The sequence below is a fragment of the Sapajus apella genome, unplaced genomic scaffold (assembly GCF_009761245.1).
Source record: "Sapajus apella isolate SASKATOON/1434 unplaced genomic scaffold, GSC_monkey_1.0 scaffold12, whole genome shotgun sequence".
In the NCBI taxonomy this organism is placed as follows: domain Eukaryota; kingdom Metazoa; phylum Chordata; class Mammalia; order Primates; family Cebidae; genus Sapajus; species Sapajus apella.
Window position 1 is genome coordinate 9050449 of NW_022436952.1, and position 15269 is coordinate 9065717.

Consider the following 15269-nt stretch of genomic DNA (forward strand, 5'->3'; position numbering starts at 1 on the left):
TGATTTACACCTGCGGGCTTAGGCAGACCCCCCAACACAGGACCTGAACCAAGAGCCAGCCCATAACCACGTGGGGAGAGGCAGCTTTGAGAAAACCTGACCCCAAGTCCTGGCAGGTGGGGCCGATGTTAATGCGGCTTCCCAGGGACCCCCGGCCTTGCTCTGCATGGGGGTGCCCTGCAAACACCCAGGGCTGAGGGCACTGAGAGGCTCCCGGATGAGGGTTGGGCTTTCTCCCCATCTGAGCTGCTCCCCAGGGCAGAGCTTGGGGCCACATCTACTTCTTCCTAGCTCCCAGCCTCTGGGTCCTGGCCACAGTCATCAGAACTGCTGAGTGAAAGAAGGCTCAAGGCCATATCCAGAGGGCAGACTCTCTGACCTTTGGGAGGTGACAGCACCAGGTCACTGGATTCCCAAAACAAGAGGAATGGACAGGAGAGGAGGATCAGGAGGGGACGGGAGTGAGGGAGGAGAAGGAGGAGACGGGCGGGCCCAGAGATGAGGGGAGGTAGGAAGAGGCTGGCGTCCGGGGCTGTCCCCTGGTCCCACAGCCTGGCAAAGGGGCGGCTGACAGCAGGGGGTCTGTGTTCTTGCCACCCGCCTGTCTCTCACCCGCCACATCTAGTCCACCAGCTGCACCATGGGCTCCACCTTTACACTCTATATGGAATCAGACCCCCTCTTCCCTTGCTGATGCCTCCACTCTGGTCCGGCCACCCCTCTCTGACCCGTGTCTCTGGAAGAGCCTCCTCCCACGTCGTCCTCTACGGTCTGTCAGAGCACCCCCAATGACCCTTCCCAAACAACACCGGCATGAGGCCATCACTTCACAAAGCCTCTCCCGTTCCCAGAGTGAAAGTCCTCCTCTCAGGCCGCGGAGTCTCCTCCTGTCTGCAGTCCTCCCTCCAGTTCTCCCGCAGCAGCCTCCCTGCCGCTCCTCCAGCAGCCCCAGCAGGATCGCAGCTGCCTCAGGCCTCTGCACGTGCCAGGACCTCCGCTCGGCCCACTCTGCCCAGCAGGCGCCTTGCTCCTTCACGTCAGCTCTGACCTCCCCTCCTCAGAGAGGCCACCCTGCCCACCCAATCTGAAATAGGACCCTCCCCACCACTGCCACTGTGCCCTTCCCCAGCTTACCTTTTCTAAGACCTACCACTTTATCTCAGCTCACTGCACCCTCCACCTCCCAGGTTCAAGCGATTCTCTCGTGCCTCAGCCTCCAGAGTACTGGGATTACAGGTGTGCACCATCGTGCCCAGCTGATTTTTGTATTTTTAGTAGAGATGGGGTTTCACCATGTTGGCCAGGCTTATATATGTATTAACGCCTCCCCACCGAAGTAGAAGCTCCCTGAGGACCAGGCTTTTGTTCTGTCCACCAGCGCATCCCAGCACCTGGGACAAGCCCCAGCAGGTGGGGGGCTCCATGGACACCTGTTGAATAAATGCATGGCCATGCCTCACCGCCTCCGGTTCCTTAGGGCTGGCTCAGGGAAATTGGTTGGGCCTGGCTGTCCTACTCAGGCCCAACCAATTTGGCTCTCAGAAGTTCTTAGACCAAAGTGGAACCTATCACACGGAAGACGGGAAGGAGACCGGGCTCAGTGATTCACACCTGTAATCTCAGCACTTTGGGAGGCCAAGGTGGGGAGATCATTTGAGGCCAGGAGTTTGAGACCAGCCTGGCCAACATGGTGAAACCCCGTCTGTACTTAAAATACAAAAAATTAGCTGAGCATGGTGGCGTGCACCTGTAATCCCAACTACTCAGTAGGCTGAAGCAGGAGAATCACTTGAACCCAGGAGATGGAGGTTGCAATGAGCTGAGATTGCACCATTGCATTCCAGCCTGGGCAACAGAGAAAGACTCCATCTCAAAAAAAGAAAGATGGGAAGGAAATTCACCAAAACCTTGGAGAGCAAATGACTCCTTTCTCCCAAATCTGTAATTCCACCATGACTTCCCCAATCCGTTCCTCACACCTTCCTGATGACTCCTTTTCCCCCATTGCCCCAGAGCTGGCTACACCCCAGGTCCTTCGGGAACATTTTTGTTTTTGAGGCAGAGTCTTGTTCTGTTGGCAGGCTGGAGTGCAATGGTGTGATCTCGGCTCACTGCAATGTCCATCTCCCAGGTTCAAGCGATTTTCCTGCCTCAGCCTCCCAAACAGCTGGGATTACAGGTGCCCACCACCATACTCAGCTAATTTTTTTTGTATTTTAGTAGAGACGAGGTTTTGCCATATTGGCCACGCTGGTCTCGAACTTCTGGCCTCAAGTGATCCACTCGCCTCAGCCTCCCAAAGTGCTGGGATTACAGGCGTGAGCCACCGCACCCAGCCCAGGACAACTCTTAAACATCTCTGTAGTACCTGTTCTTTCTCTGGCCCACCATCTTGGTGCTTATCACCTCAGGGACCCCAGAGGTCTCCAGGGTTTGCTCTCACCACCACAGGGCAGTTTCTACAGAGATCCAGAATGATCTTGCTAAAAAAGAAGGTCTCCCAGGCCTAGCCCCCGGCGTCGGCCCTCAGGGTTAGGGCGGGAGTCCAGAGTTGACTACCCCCACCCCGTCTCCACACTCCTGCTCCCCTGTGAGCTCTTCCTGCTGAGGCTCCTGTCTGACTCAGCCACACACCTGCTGCCAGCCCCTCATGCTCACAGCACCTGCTCCTCCTCTCTCAGCCCTCTTCTTGCTTGATTGCGATTCATTGTGTTACTGCCATCCAGACTTCCTATTTTGAGTTCCCACATGCAGCCTGGCTGGACAGAGGCCTTAGCCTCTGCCTTGAGTCCTGGTTTCATGGGAATCCCTCTGGTCTCAGCTTGGATGTTTGTGGGTGGGGAGCAGCTGCAGTGGGTAAGGGGTGGCTGATGAGGATCATGGAGTGTGCTGAGGCTCCCTGGTCCTTCCCTCGGGGACACCACTGCTGATGCCACTTGTCCCCAGGCTCTAGAGGAATCTGGATCTCTCTTGTCCAGGGTCTGACAGAGAAGAGGCTCTTAGGCTCTGATCTGTTCAATGGTCGAATGGGTCACTCTAAACAGTAACTGTAGGTGATTTTTGTTCTATACATAACTATATTTTCCATAAATAAATTATGTCCTTTTTGTTTTCTTTTGAGACAGGGGGCTCACTTTGTCACCCAGGCCAGAGTGCAGTGGTGCAATTATGGCTGACTTCAGCCTCAACCTCCCGGGTTCAAGTGATCCTCCTGCCTCAGCCTCCCAAGTAGCTGAGACCACAGGTGTGCATCACCACACCTGGCTATTTATATTTTATTTTATTTTTTTGTGACAGAATCTTGCTCTAACCCCCAGCCTGGAGTGCAGTGGCGTGATCTCAGCTTACTGCAACCTCCAACACCCAGGTTCAAGGGATTCTCATGCCTCAGCCTCCCAAGTAGCTGGGATTACAGGTGCTCACCTATGCCCAGCTAGTTTTTGTATTTTTGTAGAGAAAGGGTTTCACCATGTTGGCCAGGCTGGTCTTGAACTCCTGGCTTCAAGTGATCTGCCTGCCTCAGCCTCCCAAAGTGCTGGGATTACAGGCGTGAGTCACTGCCTATCTTTTTTTTTTTTTTTTTTAATAGAATGGAAAGTAAAAACTTACCTTGAAAAAATCATTCTTACTGAAATGTTGATTAAAAAGTAACACTTCCTGTATCTTCCAAAGCTGAGCAGACACACACCCGGGCCCCACCATCCCTGCCCTAGGTATTCACCCAACAGAAATGCATTCACAGGAGCTGGAATGTTCATAGTGGCACTATTCACCATAGCTAGGACCTGGAGCCTCCCCAAATGTCCATCAGCAGTAACATGGGTGAATACATTTTAACAGAGTCACACAATGGCAAGCGACCATCAGTGGGGATGAACAGACCCCGACTGCCCGTGGCAGGACAGACAAACCTCGCAAATATAATACTGAGCAAAAGAAACCAGACACAAACCGGCACCCACTTTATAGCTCCACGGATACACAGTTCAGACGCAGGCCTGAGTGCCCGTGGGCTGAGTCAGGAGAGAGACTGGGCTCGGGGATGGTGGGTGGAAGGATCTTGAGGGGTTTCTGGGTGCCAGTGAGGTGCTGTTTTTTAATCTGGGTGCTGATTGCATGGGTAGGTGAAGCGTGTGCAAAGTCACCCAGTTGTATGCTTTGATTTGTGCAATGTTCTGTGTGTGTGCTTAACCTCAATTTTTAAAAAGTCTTAAAAATAAAACTCATGCCTCCTGGAGCTGGTTAAATCCACCTCCCCTTTCTGTCCAAGGGCAGGTGGAGAGCAGGTGGCTGGCCTCCCTGGGGCACAACCACGTGTCCCCTCGTGGGTGCTACCAGAGTCCCTCCCCAGGCTCTGAGACTCCTGAAGCCCCAGACTCAGGGATTTTCTTTCCACTAAGCTCTGGGGTAAGTCCCACCGTCACAGGCCAGGCCTCCGTAGCGGCCCAGTGTAGCTGCAGGCTGGCCCTCACTGGCTGGGTTACTCCAGGCCTCCCTTGCCATCGGCCACCCCCAGGCTTGGTGCGGAGGCGGGAGTGCAGGGGCACAGGCCGCCTGGGTCCCCGGGTTGTGACCGGCGGCCTCCCTCCATCTTCTTGCCCTTGGTGGGGGGTGGGAGTGGGGCTTGGAGGTGGGGAAAGTGGGGCTCTCGATGCTCCAGGATCCCCGACCCCTCCTCCCCCGCGCAGAGGGCGCGGAAGCCCTGGGCCTGGTCTGACCTTGCGCGCCAGCCCCAGAGGTCGCCGCGCTCGGCTGTTGGGGTTCAGGTGCCCGCGGTCGGGCCGGGGAGGGTGGTAATCAAGCCGGGCCCGGCGGCCGGCGAGGGGCGCGGGTCCAGCGCGCTGCCCTCCGCAGCCGCCCCGAGCGGTTATTTATAACCGCGGGTCGCGTTACCTCCTGACCTTAAGCTGGGGCCGGCGATCCGCGGCGATTAGCATCTATCTCCTCCCTGCCGCTGCGAACAAACACCCCTCTGTGCGCCCTCCCCGGCCCGGCCCGCCCCGCGGGAGGCCCTGCAGGAAGCAGGATGTTGACCCGGAGCCTCCCTGTGCTCCTGCGGCGGCCCAGCCACGTGTGAGTTGCGGGCGGTGGAGTGCGGGTGGGCGGGGGCGGTGGCGGGGGGAGACCAGGAAGCAGGAGCTACTCGTGTTTGACGGCTTCCCGGGTTACCAGTGTCCTGGTCTATTCTGAGTGGCAGCCTCATTTACAATATAGGGCTCCCCAGCCCGGGTCTGCCCAAAGGGGTGCCCTCTCCTAAGCCAGCGGGGACCAGTCAGCCCTGGTTGCGGCGGCACCTGCACAGGTGGTCCCAGAATGACAGACTGCAAACTGCATCCTCCATCAGCCAGCCCTCGTTCCTCGATGGCAGCTGAAGGCCAGAGGGGAACGTGGCTGCATCAAGGTCCCACAGCGGACCCGGCTCCTGCCTGATGTTTTTCCCGGCGGCTCCCAGACTCCTGATTCTGGTCTGGAGAAGCCTTGTGAAAGGAGGCTGGGGTCGGACGGTTGGTCCATTCCTTCAACACATTTTAATTTTATTTATTTGTTTTTGAGACAGGGTCTTGCTCTGTCAACCCAGGCTGGAGTGCAGGGATGGGATCACAGCTCACTGCAGCCTCAGACTTCCAGGCTCAAGCGAGCCTCCCGCCCCAGCCTCTGAGTAGCTAGGACTACAGGTACAGGCTACTACGCCCAGCTAATTGTAAAATTTTTTGTAGAGATGAGGGAGTGCTGTGTTGCCCAGGCTGGTCTCAAACTCCTGGTGTCAAGCAATCCTCCTGCCTTGGCCTCCCAGAGTGTTGGGATTACAGGCATGAGCCACTGCACCTGGCCCATTCAACACCTTTTTTAAGGCACCTGCTAGGTGCCAGGCACCTTTCCAGGCAAAAATGCTTACCCTGGAGCTGACAGTCCAAGGGAGCAAGTCATTCCCTGGAGCCTGGAATGACACCACTCCTCCACAGTGGAGCCACAGTCTAGGCAGTTGCTGAGGGCCTTGATGTGTGAGTCCTGGGGAGGGAGACTGAGGCAGAGAGGGAGAGGGCCAGGCTGATGGTGCATTGTGGGACTGCAGCCCGGGCTGGGTATTTGCTGAGCAAGGCCAAGGCCATGTGAGACACTGACACCCTGGGCCTGTGAAGCCTTATTTAGGCCCAATAGCAGTGTGCCCCTGCCTAGCTTCAAATGACCGCGCACCCAGGGCAGAGGGTGAAAATCTCACCCAGTCTTGGGACTCATCCTGGAAGAACTCATGGGAGAGGACCCACTGAGTCAGGAGGTTTGAGGAGCGCAGAGAGGGCGGAGGGAGCCTGGGCTGTTGCCTTTCTGCCATGATCTCAGGTGCTTGGCGGGCACGTGGGAGTTTGCCTGTGTGACACGACCAGCCCCTGACCATCCCTTGTCCTCTCTGCACTCCAGCCTGGGTTGACAGAGCAAGACCTTGTCTCAAAAATAAGTCAAATAAAAATGTTGAATGAATGAGCAGTGAAGGGCCTGGTTAAGATGAGCCGTTTCATCTCGGGCTGCCTGTGCTTCGGTCTAGAGAGCCCCGCTAGGCGAGACCCTCCCGCCAGAGCCTGGCTCAGGCCGGGTACATCTGGGGGACCTGATGAAGCCCAAGAGGCTGGGCCAGGGTGGACCAGGAGTAGCTGTGGCTGTGGGTAGCTGGTGGTGCCCAACAGCTGACGCCAGTGTGTGAGGGAGGGTGCCCACATGGGGGTGGGAGTCTGCAGTGCTGGGGGTGCCTTGGTGGGTAGGCAGCTGCGCATGGGAGTGTGTGCTCGCTGTGTGTTTACATGGGGGTGTAAGGTGTATCAGCAAGTGTGTAGGGTTAGGTATGTATATGTGGGGGTGTGGGTGGATATTGCAGGAGTGTCTTAGTGGTCCTGGGGGAGGCTTGGGGAAGGGGAGAAAGGCCTGGGGGTCTTCTCCCTCACTCTGCAAACCCCCCTCTGGCCACATGGTCAGCTTGTGGCCCGTGTGCCCTGACCAGTCAATGAACTCAGGGTCTGCAAGAGTCAGCGGCTTTTCCAACCTCTTTGCCAAATGGGATGTCAGCATGGGGGCAGGGATGGCGGGGGTGCAGGCTGGGGAAGGTGGCAATGACTTCATGACCACTGACTGCTGAGCAGGGCAGGGAGCCGGAGGCTGGCTGGGTGGGGAATCCACTCTGGGTGGGGAGGCAGCCAGGCTCATGCTTCCGCAGAACCCCCGGATTTCCTTGGTGGGGAGGACCTCCTGGAGGGTCGGCAGGGGAGCTCCCTTGGACTGAGACCCCTGCAGGGGCTGTTGCATGGGGTCCCAATAAGCTAATAACAGCCCTGGAAGATAAGGCCTCTTGTCCCTATGTGACAGATGAGGAAATTGAGGCTCAGAGAGACCGCCACCCAGCTGGAGTGAATGGTGACTGGACTAGGAACATGGGCGGGCGTGTTTCCCGTGCTGCCCACAGAACACTGTGGGGACAGGGATAGCCCTTAAAATCTGATCCTCCGGCCTGTAATCCAGCACTTTGGGAGGCCAAGGCAGGCGGATTGCCTGAGATCAGGAGTTCATGACCAGCCTGGGCAACATGATGAAACCCTGTCTCTACTACAAAAATACAAAAAATTAGCCGGGTGTGGTAGCTTGCGCCTGTAGTCCCAGCTACTCGGGAGGCTGAGGCAGGAGAATTGCTTGAACCTGGAGGCGGAGATTGCAGTGAGCGGAGATCGTGCCACTGCACTCCAGCCTGAATGGCAGAGCGAGACTCCACCTCAAAAAAAAAAAAAAAAGTCCCATCCTCCGAACACCTTGAATCCCCAAACCACAATCCACCTAAAAGTGGCCCCGTCTTGGGGAGGCCCTCCACACACTTCTCTCCATTTCGGGGGCCCATCGGCCGCAATAACCACATAGCAGGGCCACTACAAGTCAGCAGAAGCCTTTACATCACAGGGCAGACTCTCTCCAGTCACACAGCAGGTCCCATCTCCAGCACAGACCAGGCCTGGTTCCTACTTCCAGAACGCTGTGGTCCAGCCCCGTGTCGCTGACTCACCGGTTCTCCTCGGTGGGGCTGGAGGGGCCCCAGATCACAAACCTGGGGGTGGGTGTGAGCACTGTCTTTGTACCCAGGAGCTGAGGTCAGCTTTTGGGCTGCTCTTTCTTCAGCCATTTACTAGTTTCCCTTAGAAATAATAACTACCCCTACCTAAGCTTTATAGTTCAGCCAGGACTTTCACAAACATTCTGTCACTCACACCATCCCTGCACCAGCCCTGTGATGAGGAGTTACTATGCCCATTTTATAGAACCAGAAGCTGAAGCACAAGGAAGGAGGTTCTGGAACCTGTCTCAGATCCCACGGCCAGGGAGCGGCGGCCGCTCTGGGATTCCTGGCCCTGTCCAACCAGCACCTTCCACAGCAGAGACCCCCTCCAAGGAGTGGGCGACTTGTAACTTTCCCGTGGGTGAAATCTGGGCTGCAGCGATCAGCTAGCAGTGCCATCTTTAGTCTGGGAGCTGTGTGAAGCTTGTGCCCACCTTCTCCCACCTGCAAATATTGGGGGAGGGGCACGGAGAAGAGGAAGATAGAAGCAGAAGTGGCAGCGACGGGTGCATGAGAGATCGGGAGATACGTGCTAGGGAGGGGTCCGTGGAGCAGAGCTGGCTGCCCTTGGCACTGGGCCCAGGCGGAGGAGTGGAAGGGCCAGCAGGTCCTAGAGCACAAGACCATCAACAGGTGCCCAGTGCCAGCCATTGCCATGTTCTCATCTGCCCAAGGCAAAATGAGAAAAATAAGGATTACAGTGAGATTTTTCTAAAGCTAGGTTTACCCAATCCAAAAGACTGTCCTGTCATCTGAGCTTTTCAATCGTGTGTGTGCGCGCGTGCATGTGTGCATGTGTGCGTGTGTGCGTGTGTGCCTGTGTGTGTGCATGCATGTGTGTGTGTGCACACATGCATGTGTGTATGTGAAAGGACCTTTCCTTGGACATTTCCTTTTAATGACCTCAACTCAGCAAAATAAAAAAAACTGGTGACTGGCTGGTGTGGTGGCTCACCCCTGTAATCCCAGCACTTTGGGAGGCCAAGGCAGGCAGATGGCTCAAGGCCAGCAGTCCGAGACCAGCCTGGCCAACATGGTGAGACCCCATCTCTACTAAAAATACAAAAATTAGCCGGGTCTGCCACCCCTGTAATTCCAGCTACTCAAGAGGCTGAGGCACAAGAATCGCTTGAACCTAGGAGGCGGGGGTTGCAGTGAGCTGAGATGGTGTCACTGCACTCCAGCCTGGGTGACAGAGCAAGACTGTCTCAAAAACAAGCAAACTGTAAATGAATAAAACTAGTGACTACGTGAGATCCTGATTTATTTATTTTTTTTTTAATGTTAGTGATCTGAGAAATCCGAAAGGCTGGGGACCCACTGAGCTAGCTTGCACACGGCTCTTGGTGAAACCTAGCCTGGGGTGGCGGGGGGTGGGGGGTGATGTTTTTAATTGAGAGATGAATCGGAACAGCTGAAAGCTTCTCCGGGCTGGGGGAGGAGGGGCTGGGTTCTTGGTCCCTGCAGCCCCAGCCTAGGATATCCCCAGGAAACCTGAGCAGAAGGAACATTCACGTAGCTGTACTGGGAATTCTGAGAACGGCCCAGGGGCCAGTTCCCCATGCCACACGCCATCTGCTCATCCCTGACTGGAGCCAGGAGGAAATGTCCCCTTAAACCGCACCTCTGCCCTCGCCCAGCACCCCCAAGGCTGGTTCCAAAATAGTCCAGGCCTTTGGAGGAGACATCATGAGTCGGGCTGGCTGCCTGTCCCCTGAGAGGACATGGCAGTAACGCTGTGGCCGAATATAGAGGGACAGTAGACGCTGACAGGGGCCTGGGGCCAGGAGAGCCTTGCATGTTCCACGGTGCCTGCCCCACTCCCATCCCTTCTACGCCCTGCACCTCCTAACCGGGACAGCTGGGAGGCTGGCACCCCTCTCCTGGCCTGGTCCAGCCCAGCCCACCTGGAGACATGTCCTAACAAGCCCAGGCAGAACAGAAGCCTGGCCTAGGAGGGCCCAGGGCCTGGGCTGGGCATGAGCGTGGGGACACCTCTCTCTGGGGACTCAAAGCATTTTATAAGCTTAACTTCCCACAGGGCACTTCGAGATCAGGAGCCTGAGAGGAACCGGGGTGTCTGCGGCAGAGCCACTCCTGCTGTCTGTTCTCAGCTTCCGAAGGAGAACAGGGCCATAAAGCTGGGGTGTGGGAGGCTGAGAGGAGGGCAGGAAGCCAGGCCAAACCCCAATAAACTGCTGGTTGAATCAAATCACAAATAATGAGTCCCGATGGCCAAGGTTGCCTCCACCCTCCTCTCCTGGGAATTAAAAGTCAAAGGGCAGAGCTGCTGACGCAGATGTCAGGGGAGACAGGAGGTTTGGAACAGCTGGGACTCAGCTCCCAGCTCCACCGCCCGAGGTTGCAGGCCCCAGTTGCCCTGGACACAGTGTCCCCCAGGCGGGCCTCTAGAGCTGCATTCTCAACTCAGGCACAGGGAAGGGGGCTCGAAGGGGGCTCTGCTCCCTCACCCTTCCCCGGCCCTACGCGCAACAGAACATGACTCAAGGTTAATCAGGCTGCCCTGAGAACTGTCGCCAGATGACAGCCTGGGAGAAGCAGTTGTCAGCCTCTCTCCCTCCCACCGCTGTAACAGGAGGAAGAGACCTCTGACTCCGTGTCGAGGGGGAGCCTGGCCTCTGAAACCCGCTGCGCCCCTTCCCCTCGGTCGGCCCCCGCCCCAGCTGAAGGCAGACCCTGAGCGGCTGCACCAGATCTGTGCACCAGTGGTGACCCCCAGTGGTCAGTGCGGGACTTGAACTTGAGCCTGGGCATGGCTGCCGCAGACTCTTCACCGCAGCCTCAGCTCACGGCTGGTGACTTGGGAAGCCCCGCCGTGTGAGTGGTTTGGGGATCGGATTTTGGTAAGGCTGTTGTTGGCGTTTAGAGGCATTTCATGGGTGCTGATTTTCCTAATTGAACTGTGGCTGGATCTGGGCCTGTCAGCAAATCCATGTCCACATGCCTAAGAAGGAATTCATCATCTTCTAGCCCTAAACCAGCTCCTCCTCCTGACTTCCCCATTTCTATTAATAGCACCGCCACCCTCCAAACCTCCGAGTCATCTGCAGCCGCTCCCCACACTGGGCGGGGTGCCTGGTCCTGCCCCTCCTCCCTCCGCAGGTCACCCCTGCATCCCTCTCCTGGACACTCATAGCCTCTCACTAGCATCACTGGCATCCTCAACAATGCTGCTGGGTCAGACCTGGGCAGGGGACCCACCACTCCTCCACTTACTGGCCTTGAGACCCTGGACAAGTCACTTAAACTCTCTGAGTCTCAGCTTCTGTACTGTGAGGCTAATAATCACAGCCCCTCTCTCATAGGGCATTGCATGAATTAAATGATAGGCCGGGTGTGGTGGCTCACACCTGTATCCCAGCACTTTGGGGGGCCCAGGTGGGTGGATCACCTGAGGTCAGAGGACTCCAGAGCTGGCCTTTTGTTCTGGGTCCTAGAATGCCACGATGGTGGAGGAGCAGAGTGGAGAAACCTCAATATTTCAGGAACTTCCAAGTCCCTGGCTTTGTAGCATGTTGTAAGGCTACCTGGGCCTCAGTTTCCCTGCTTGTAAAATGAGAGTGTACATGGTGAAACCCCATCCTTGGCCAACATAGTGAAACCCCGTCTCTACTAAAAATACAAAAATTAGTTGTGCCTGTAATCCCAGCTACTCCAGAGACTGAGGCAGAATTGCTTGAACCAGGGAGGTGAAGGTTGCAGAGAGCCAAGATTGTGCCACTGCACTCTAGCCTGGGCAACAGAGCCAGACTCCATCTCAAAAAAAAAGAAAAAAGAATTAAATGATAGAATAGATATGAAGAACTCTCACGTAGAAAATGCTCAATAGGTGTGAATGATTAGAAATCACCCAGTCCAACGCTCCCATTTTACAAGCAGGGAAACTGAGGCTCAGGTGTATTTAACAATATGCTACAAAGACAGAGACTTGAAAGTTTCCTGAAATCTGAAAGCTCCTCCACTCCACCCCTCTACCTTCATGGCATTCTAGAACCCAGAACAAAAGGCCAGCTCTGGAGTCCTCTGGGCCGGCGCCCCTGCTTTCAGGGCAGGGATGCTTGGGTAAGTGTGGCGGTCACTCAGCCACAGGAAGTATGTCCTGGGATGGGGCAACCACAGCTGGTGTCCAGCCGGCTGAGTCAGGGCCACCCATCTGCAAGGTAATGAGTGAGGCTTGGCACGTGGGCTGGCACAGCTGCCCGCCTCAGGACACACAGGGGCGTGCCCACATGGCAGCTGTCCAAAAAGGGCAGCCGCCTCCGCCATTGGCAATCTCGCCCTCACCTCTCTCTCCCCAGACACACCGTGTCCCGGTCCCCACATGATCACACAGGGGTCAGGAGGAAGGAGGGCAGGCTGATGTGGCCTCTTCCCATCTGGGTCTGCTTCCTGCTGGGCAGGTGTCCTTAACATTCTCTCCATGAATAAGCATCTGGCACCCACAAACTCCTTGAAATTAAAGGTGGGAGTCTTGTTCCAGGAAGAGGGTCATAGCTGTTACCAGATTTCAAAAGGGACTTTTACTCCCAAAGAGGCAATAGGAAGAAAAGCAAGTGGGCTAGGCACGGCGGCTCATGCCTGTAATACCAGCACTTTGGGACACCAAGGCGGGTGGATCACCTGAGGTTAGGAATTTAAGGCCAGCCTGGCCAACATGGTGAAACCCTGTCTCTACTAACAATACAAAAATTAGCTGAGTGTGGTGGCACGAGCCTGTAATTCCAGCTGCTTGGGAAGCTGAGGCAGGAGAATTGCTTGACCCCAGGAAGCAGAGATTGCAGTGAGCCAAGATCATGCCACTGCACTCCAGCCTGGGCAGCAGAGAAAGACTCTGTCTAAAAAAAAAAGAGAGAGAGAAAAGCAAGTGGACAGGCTTTAGGATCGGGTGATCCAGGTTGAAACAGGGGCCTATGCTAGAGTCTTCGGTACCTGTTGTCTATGCCAATGGTTCTCAAATAGGGATGATTTTGCCCCCCAGGAATGTGTCTGGAGACATTGGGTGCACTACTGGCATTTAGTGGGCAGAGGCCAAGGATGCTGCTACGTGTCCTGTAATGCACAGGGCAGGCCACACAGCAAAGGGTCTCCCAGCCTCACACGTTAGTACTGGTGAGGCTGAGAACCGTTGGTTGAGGCGTCCTGTCAAATGAGGAAATCTGTGCCCCATAGCCGCCTTGGGGATTAAGGGAGGCAATGTATGAAGAACCCAGGACTGGGCCCGGCACACCTCCATGGCGGCGAGACATGGCAGCTGGCGGGCAGAGGTGGAGTAGGGAGATTCTGGTTTTCATGAGGGAACTTTCTGAAATGATTTTGATGTGCCTGCCCCACCCAGCCCATGGCGGAGATTCTCTAGGACAGTCCCATGCTCATTTATCAACAAGGAAAATCCTGGCACGGTGGCTCACACCTGTAATCCCAGCACTTTGGGAAGCTGAGGTGGGAGGATCGTTGGAGCTCAGGAGTTCGAGACCAGCCTGGGCAACATGGCGAAACACTGATTCTGCAAAAAATACAAAACTCGCTGGGTGTGGTGGTGCGTGCCTGTAGTCCCAGCTACCTAGGGGGCTGATGTGGGAGGATAGCTCGAGCCTGGGAGATTGAGGGTGCAGTGAACTATGACTGTGTCACTGTGCTCCAGCCTGGGTGACAGAGGGGAGACCCTGTCTCAAGAAAAAGAAAAAGGAAAAAACGGGCCCTGGAAGGAGCCAGCCGCCATCGCCCTCTGGACACTCACCACGCCACCCCTCAGGCTCCAACAGGGGAGAGGACGGGGGAGGGAAAGCACCTCCTTCAAGCTCCAGGGAGGCAGGAGGATTGGTTGAGGAGCAGCCCTGTGCAGAGGCAGGGGCATGGCAGAGAACACCTTGGGAGGTGGTGTGAAGCTGAATCCGAGGGCCACCAGCCCTCCCTGCCACTCAGCTCAGCGGTCACTTGGGTCGCTTCAGCCTTGACAGCCATGGGGTCAAGTGTCTCCTCTACAAAAATAATTCCCAAATGAGTCACTGCCTTCACCTCTGGGACTGGCTGGTGCACCCAAATTGGAGTCACCACCCGGGACCCCTTGCGCGTTGCCTGGCTTATCCAGTGCAAGCGGAATAGCTGACCAGACTACCACAGACGGAGGGAACTGATCTGAGACCGCCTGGAGAGATGGGACCCCGAGGCCCCTTTGTGGCACTACTCACTTGTTGGGTCTGCGGGATTCAAACACACTCCCCATCTCTGGGTCTCAGTTTAACAGGGAGGAGACCACCACCTCCCAAACCTCAGTGCCGGCGTCAGGCTGGGGGTGGCGCTGGGGCTCCTTGTCTGTGTCTGGAGACGCAGCTGACTCCTGACAAGCCCAGACACGCAGCTGTTCCTGCAGAGGAAGCAGCAGCAGCGGGGGAAGGGCCGAGCGTTGAGGGAGGGGGAAGAGGGACCAAAGGACACCAGAGTGACCGCGTGCAGTGGAGCAAGTGTGAGCTAAGTCCCAGTCTCCAGGTCTCTTCTCCGGGGAAGCATTTTTGTCTTTATTGGAAATTTCCTCCCATGTGACACCTGACCTCTACCTTCTCTTCAACAGATAAGTTCTGCTGCCAATCCCAGCGGGCTGAGACACAGTGACTGCCCACCTGTCCCTGGGTAACCCTTCTACACAGCCCCGTCCCTTCCCAGGGATGCTCAGTGGCTGCGGCCACCCTTGCTTTCTGCCACTCAGCCCTTACGAGGGCTCCAAACCCCAAGAGGGGCAGTGTGGGCTGGGGCTCCTGGGCTCCCTAACGCACGATCCCATCACGCAAGTTCCGGGCCAGGCCCTGAAGGAAAGGGGCCCTGGACCCAAAGGTTCCTGCTCCCCAGAGGCTCCGCCCAAGAACTGTCACTTCTCCAGCCGCTGGCACCAACTCCCCTCCGGCTTTCCTGTCATTTCCCGATGCCACAAGCCTTCTGACATCCTCTTCCCCACTGAATTTCTTCCCCAGGCCCTTCCCTTCCCCAACGAGCTTCTCATTAGATGTTCCCAGCTGGTAGGATCTGGAGAAGGCTGGGGGAGCTGTCTCCATGACCCCAGTGGGGGTGAGAGACAGAAGCTTCATCTGGAGCCTGCCGGCTGCAATTTTGGGCATTCATATAGACCTGAGCATCCTGGAACAGCCCTGAACCTGGGCATCAAACT